Source organism: Nicotiana sylvestris, chromosome 2 (assembly GCF_000393655.2).
Source record: "Nicotiana sylvestris chromosome 2, ASM39365v2, whole genome shotgun sequence".
NCBI classification, from domain to species: Eukaryota; Viridiplantae; Streptophyta; class Magnoliopsida; order Solanales; family Solanaceae; genus Nicotiana; species Nicotiana sylvestris.
This window is the reverse complement of record NC_091058.1, coordinates 88,013,955-88,021,246: the sequence shown is the minus strand read 5'-3', so window position 1 is coordinate 88,021,246 and position 7,292 is coordinate 88,013,955.

The window sequence follows — 7,292 nt, the reverse complement described above, 5'->3', positions numbered from 1 at the left end:
CACTATACAAAAAAATATATAAAATAGACTGTTACTATACAATTTATATACAATAGACTGTCACCATACAAAATATATACAAAAAGACAATCACTAAACAAAAAATATACAAAATAGACTATCACTATACAACAAATATATAAAATAGACCGTCACTATACAATATATGGATAATGACATTTCGAGCTATTAGATGTAATATGTTTCGGCCGGAAGGACATTTCGTGTCAATGGGGAAAAACATAGGCTATTAAAAATTTGAGAAATTTTCATAAAGCACTATCTTTTAGTGGTAATTAGCTATCAATAGATACCATTTGCTATATTACGGATTGTAGATACGTTTTTGTTGTTATAAGATGTATTAGATGTATTTAAGCTACTGTATTCATGAATACAATAGCAAAAATAGGCGTGAATCAGGGAAGTCCAGCTAATCAGTTGTTGTATTCGAGTGTATTCGACTATATTCATGACGTGAAACATGAGATTACAGCTGGACAGATTATTGTATTCGACTGTATTCACGGCGTAAAACAGGAGATTACACTGTTTTTAAACGGAAAGTGAATCAATTAACATAATAGACTCCTAATATAACTCAACAAACTCAATTATAACACACAAAATTTGTATTTCCAGTTATAAAAAAGATTCTCAATCGAAAAATACCCCAAAAATATAGCAATCTTCAGAGAAATTATATAATACATTTGAATACATAAATTTTACTCCCTCCATTCCAATTTATGTGAATCTGTTTGACTGGACACGGAGTTTAAGAAAAAAATGAAGATTTTTGAAATTTGTGGTCTCAAACAAGCCAAAAAAGGGCCCAGAGTATTTGTGTAGTTATAAAAACTTCTCATTAAGGTTAGAATTGTAAGTTTAAGCTAAATTAATACCAAATTTAGAAAGGAGTCATTCTTTTTGGAACAGATCAAAAGAGAAATAGGTTCACATAAACTGGAACAGAGGGAGTATTAATTAAAAAAACATATGAATACATTCATAGCATATAGCGAGACAATGAATACAATGAAATACATAGAATACATCGGGATACATTGAAATATAATGGAAAAAAGAGAATGAATACAATGAAATACGTGGAATACAACGAGATATATTGAATTACAATGAAAAAAAAGATAATCAATACAATGAAATACAACGTGATACGTTGAAAAAACATTGAAATATATTAACAGAAAATCAAGTTGCTCAGCCCCAAACTCCGTCGTCTTTGTTCAAGAACAAACCCTAATTTCCAGCGAATCCGTTGTCGAGCAAAAACCCTGAATCTCACTGTTCCCACGCATCCTGTAAAGTAACCGATCAAAAATCATGGCAAGACAATAATGAATTCTGGTGACAGAATAAGGACTCTGTTAAAGCTTGAATCTTATATTGAAGATGACGGAAGTTGAGAAAGTTTCGTGGGTTTGCTGTGTTGTGCGTGCCGATCGGAGGCTTCATCTCCTTTGGATTCAATTTCGGTTGCAGAAATTACTAACACTGCTTTTGAGCCGTCGTCTATGATGGTCAAGTGCGACCCACGTCATGGGAAGTACGTGGCATGTTGTTTGATGTACAGAGGTGATGTTGTGCCTAAGGATGTGAATGCTGCTGTTGCCACAATTAAGACAAAGAGAAAGTCAGAGATGTCTTCGTGGTATACCAGGCAAAATCACCGTTTGTGACTAATGGTAGGTGATGTGGGTGAGAGGAATTTTGAGATTGAGTATCGTGTTTTCAGGGAATGGGGGAAGAGAATGACATGTATCAAAATAGAGAGAGAAAGAAAATAGTGTAACCGAATAGCGTATTTAGTGGTTTAGGGGTAAGAGGTAACCAAAATTAGATATTTTGCTATAAACATTAAAAGGTTCTATAGAATATAATTTTTTTAAATGGTATTTATTTAAAATAAATAAGGTGTTAACCTTTGCTATAGGAGGTAAAAATTCCTTAAAATTTTGAGGGGCTATAGAGGGTCATTTTCTCCTTAACATTCTTGAATGCTCCAATAAGTTTTATAGCCCATAAATGTAGTAACTCAAATAAAGTTTAAATCAATACTAGTGCTAACAAAATAACTTTAATTCAACACTAGAACAAATGACAATAGTGTTGGATATCTATTTTTACTTTTTAGTTTTGCATTAATTTATAATGAAAATGCATAACTTAATTTATCTTTAATACTTAGTCATGTAATTAATAGTAGTTATTAGATGTACTTAATTTAGCATGACTTATATAGTATTTTTGGATTATATTCATTTTTATTATGGCTTATTAATTAGCAATATTTGTTTTATGCGACTTTATTATCTTTGTTATTGAATATTTTAATACAATGCTATGACTCATCTCATATTATTGTGTTATTTTCTTGAAAATTAATTATATAGTTGTGTCCTACTAGGACTAAAGAAATATTTGGAGCACAAATTACATATTTTGTTCTATGAAGACTTTATCGAAAAAAATTCGAAAACCCCGAAAAAATCAAGATTAAAAAAATCGACTTTGTTGGTTTGATTGGTTTATGGATTTAAAAATCTGACACAATTAGTTTAGCTTGGTAATTAAAAAATCCAAATAAACGACAACCTTTCAAGCATAAGGAAGTTATCGGTTTTCACCCCCTCCCCCAAACCCCCACCTCCCACACAGGAGACGGGGAGGGGGGGGGGGGTTGGGGAACGAAGATAGTGGGTTTTCTCTTTAATACATGAATATGTTGATGTACTCTAAAAAAGATATCTTTAGGTAATTGTTGTAATTAAGTTACCTAAGACCACTAACTTTTTCAGCACGCTACTCCTCTTGCTGGTTTAATTGATAAGAATGAAGCAGAAGAAAGGACCTTAGAGAATAACAAACAAAGAAAAACATTTTTAAGATACACATTCACTCTTTGCAGAGATTTATTAATTTATAATAAAGCATATAGTTTGACCAATACTTTTACTAGGTTATCTTTAATGATATTTTCTAATTTACAAAATATTTTTCCCAAAATAATTTTTCTAACTTCTTTTTCATTCCATATTCGTTGTTCATCTTTTTCTTTACAATTTTTTTTTTAATTTATAATCTTTTGTAAAGTTTTTAAAGATATTTTAGTCATTTTAATGAAAGAACAACTTATGATCACTTTTGTACCAAACACATCAACGGACTATTATCGCATGCCTATCCAAGCACGTAAATGATTATTTTAAAAAATTAATTTCAACACTTGAAAAAATACTTTTCAATATTTCATACTTATCAACTATTTACGATCAACTAATTCAAACGGGCTTAAAGTCAAGAGTTACATTAATTGCGAAGGGAAATGGCTTATAGGAAATTAGTTTGTTCCTTAGTTGGAGGAAAATGTATTTTCTGCTAACCAAACACCACAAAGTAACCGGGTTTAAGAAATCTGAGGGGTTTGGGATTCCCTTAGATTGCGTTAGACGGTTGCTATTTTATGTTTATCACCAAAAAATATTTAAAAGGAGAGATAAGTTTATTTATTTACTTGTTAGTATTATTTTAATATTTATGTAATAATGAATTTTACCAATCAGGTCGAAAGTTTCAGTATCCTGACAAAGCAATCATTATTCGCTTGATATGATACAATCATATCAAATTCAATCAACTGCCTAAACAAAAATTTGAAATCAGATTTGGTAATCACACGAAGATTTAGAGCCCGTTTGGACATAAGAATCTTTTCATTTTTTTTTCAAAATATTTTACTTTTTTCGAAATTAGTGTTTGACCATAAAATTCTCAATTTTCACTTGAAGATGAATTTTGAAATTTTTCGAAAATTTGAAAATCTCCAAAAACTGTTTTTCAAAATTTTCACTCAGATCACTTACAAAACTTCAAAAACAACTCAAAATGATATTCATGTCCAAACACAACTCTAATTTTTAAATATCATTTTAACTTAGAAAAAAAATTCACTTTTTTTTTTGGAATTTTACAATTCTTATGTCCAAATGCCCACTTAACTTCTATGTGAAGTAATTTTACATTATTAGTATAATTTAACATATTTTAATAAGCTACTTACGTTATTTTTCAACTAATCCATGCTTAGTATCAGTAGTTACTTTTACTTGAATTTTAAGCGATAGAATGATGTAAAATGTTAATATATTGTATATCTATATTATTATAAAAGCGTGAATACAATGTCGAATTACAAAAATAACCTTATAATATTAAGAATATAATTTATAATAAAAGAACATAATCGGAATTTTAAATATTAGCCTTATAATCCGATTAATTTTAGGATATAATACTACACGTTAAGAATCCTACACGATAAAGTTCCAATTTAATATTTACGAATACAATGTTAGTGAACCAAAATATCCTTAAGATATCTTTCGCTAAACAACTCTACGTTAGATAAAATGTCAAAAGTTAAAATTTTAGAATTTAAAATTAACTGAGATTTCAAGTCTAAAACAAAGTGTGGTTGGGGAATTATCGTTTGCACAGGAAATCGTTCGCTAATGTCTCAACTTGAATAGTGATGATAGGGTATAATTACGTATTTTAGTCACTTATTACACTCAAATTTATTGCACTTTAATTATGTTTGAGCTTTAATCACTAGTGTCTTACACTAATTGTATGTTTTATGTTTTGTAGGAGTGATTCCGAGCTATGTAGATGTTATGAAATAAATTTAAGTGATTTGGAGCTTTGAAGTCTGAGTAAAAGCTCGAGGAATTAAGCCGGGATCGTGTTCGGGGGTCAACGGATGATAGTTAGAACAAACGAAGAATCGAGTAGGCATATTGTGAATTGTCTAGTAAAATGCACGTAACTATTTGCTCAGAACTCCATTTGGGCTCCACAATATATGGTTGGAAAGCTAACTCAAAAAGCTACAACTTTCATATTTTACGTTTTTCCAAATTCCAAACGAAACCGGGTGAAAAGTGCGCGTAAATAGCGCGGACGCGCTCGTCAGGCAGAATACTGGGCAATATGCGCGGTCACGAGCGCGGCCGCGCTAGGCAAACCCAGGAAAAGTGTTTTTTTTCGTCTAGGAGAATGTATAATTGTTTGGGCCCGCCCCTACTTGGTATATATACATGGAAAAACGGTATTTTGACTAGGTTGGACATACTTTTGACATAATTTAGACCTAAGGAGGCTAAGGAGACCGAGGATTCGACCTAAGGAGGCAAGAACACATTAGGAGCAAGGCGGACAATTCTTCCACAAGTTTCTCACTTCCTTCTTCCTATTTCCATTATTGGTTATGACTTTTAGTATTGTATTTAATTTTGCATACTATTATGAATAGCTAATTTGTTATCTAGGGTTTTGATGGAACTTTTTGCAAGATAAATTCTTGTTATGTTTTTATATAATTGAGCCGTAGTATTTTCTCTATTTATTCAACTATATTATTCTTGTGGTTGATTGAAGGGGCCTCAATTAGCTGTGCCTATTTAGTATGTATTACTCGGGAGAAAGTGCATATTTAGATAGTTGTTGAACAACATCACTCCCGACGTATGTGAGGAATCAATAACCAAAGGTTTAAAGGTGGGATTAGGGATAACGAAACCTTGAGTGCGATCTAAGTGAGCTGTAATTAAAGCCAGCTAGCCTAACTCGGGAGAGTGCGTCTAGTGAATTATCGTAATTACTCGGGAGAGAATTACAACACGCAGAACGTTCATGATCGGTAGAGAATACTTAGGCGAAATTATAGAAGACATAGCGGGGAGGATTCCGACAATTGGGGAAATCATAACTTTAGACCTTCTTAATCTTTTCTCCAACCTATAGTATCTTTCGTGTTAATTTACTATTTTAATTTGTTAGTTAATTAGTTAAACACAAGAATCTTAATATCTATAAGTTAGGAACTGTTCAAGCTTGTCTTCTTGGTGATAGTGAACAACTGTAGCTAGGCCTTAGTTCTCTATGGGATTCGACTCCGGACTTATAAACCGGATTATATTTGCAACGACCGCTTAATCCTTTTTATAAGGCATAGTTGGGCGTGACTGTTGCGACCAAAACACTCACGCAAGTGTACGCGATCTTCAAGTAATATAGTAATGAGTAGAGTATCGTTCCCACGAGGACTTGTTATTAATCTTAACGACTGATGCAAACTCAAACAATTATCGATTCAAGCTAATTCATCACAAAATACATAAATAATCAATTTACAATTTAACTAGTAGACAAACAACAATACAACGCAAAGTTACTACGCCACTTATGAATTTTTCTTTTAACAATTAATAAAGGAGATATCCCGGGGTTATGGGCTTGCTAGAGATCATACTACGTTTTTAGCTTAAAAATAATTTATTGAATTATCTGGGTTATTGATTATAGGGTTAATAATACCCATAAGAATCTGTCGATTTCTTATGCGCCTATTCAAGTTAAATTAATACCTATATTTCTATGGTATTAATATTAACTCAAATGCATTTACAAATCCTATTTCTCAACCAAACAAGACAATTAAGTATAGTTCTATCTTAATCGCGAATCTTTCACCCGATGCCCAGGATCCAGATCTTGCTCTATTTGATTCTATATGCAATCAAGAATTTCCTTTTTCAAGTTTAACTCAAGATTCGTAAATAGTATTTCACTGTTAGCTACGCAGTAAAATAATTAACAGCAGAATCAAATAAACAACCCTTAACGATAAATTCAAGATCATCAATCTAAGCTTCAAACAACATAATCATCTAACACCCATAACCCCAGAATATTTGAGTTCTTAGCTACTCATAATTATACAAACAACAACAATAAAAATCTTAAACATAATATAAATAAATACTAGGAGAAGGTTTAGAAAAACTCTTTCAATCCTTGCTCCAAGTTGATGTTCCTCCTTGATTTTCTTCTCCAAGATGAATCTCCTTCTTCCTCTCTCTCTAAAAACAGGTCTCTCCAATAATGGCACTGCTTTTTTTCCTCTTAAAGTCGTCTCCCAAGGGGCTTTGACAAGTATGCCCTTTTTAGTCCGAAATAGAATAATTTTGTGATTTTTACACACCCGCGGCGTCCCGGGCGACGCGTACATGGATTGGACACAACAGAATACAATTTAACGGAGCAAAACAATTCAAGCGCAGAATTTTGCCCTGCCGCGGCGCCCCACGGGGTGCACCCCGCGGCGCGACAGGGCAAATATTTGTGCTGCTTCGTTTTTTTATTTGTTTTGCTATCCGGGCTTGCTTTGCGACCCTCGAATACGATCCCGACTTGATTTATTTAGC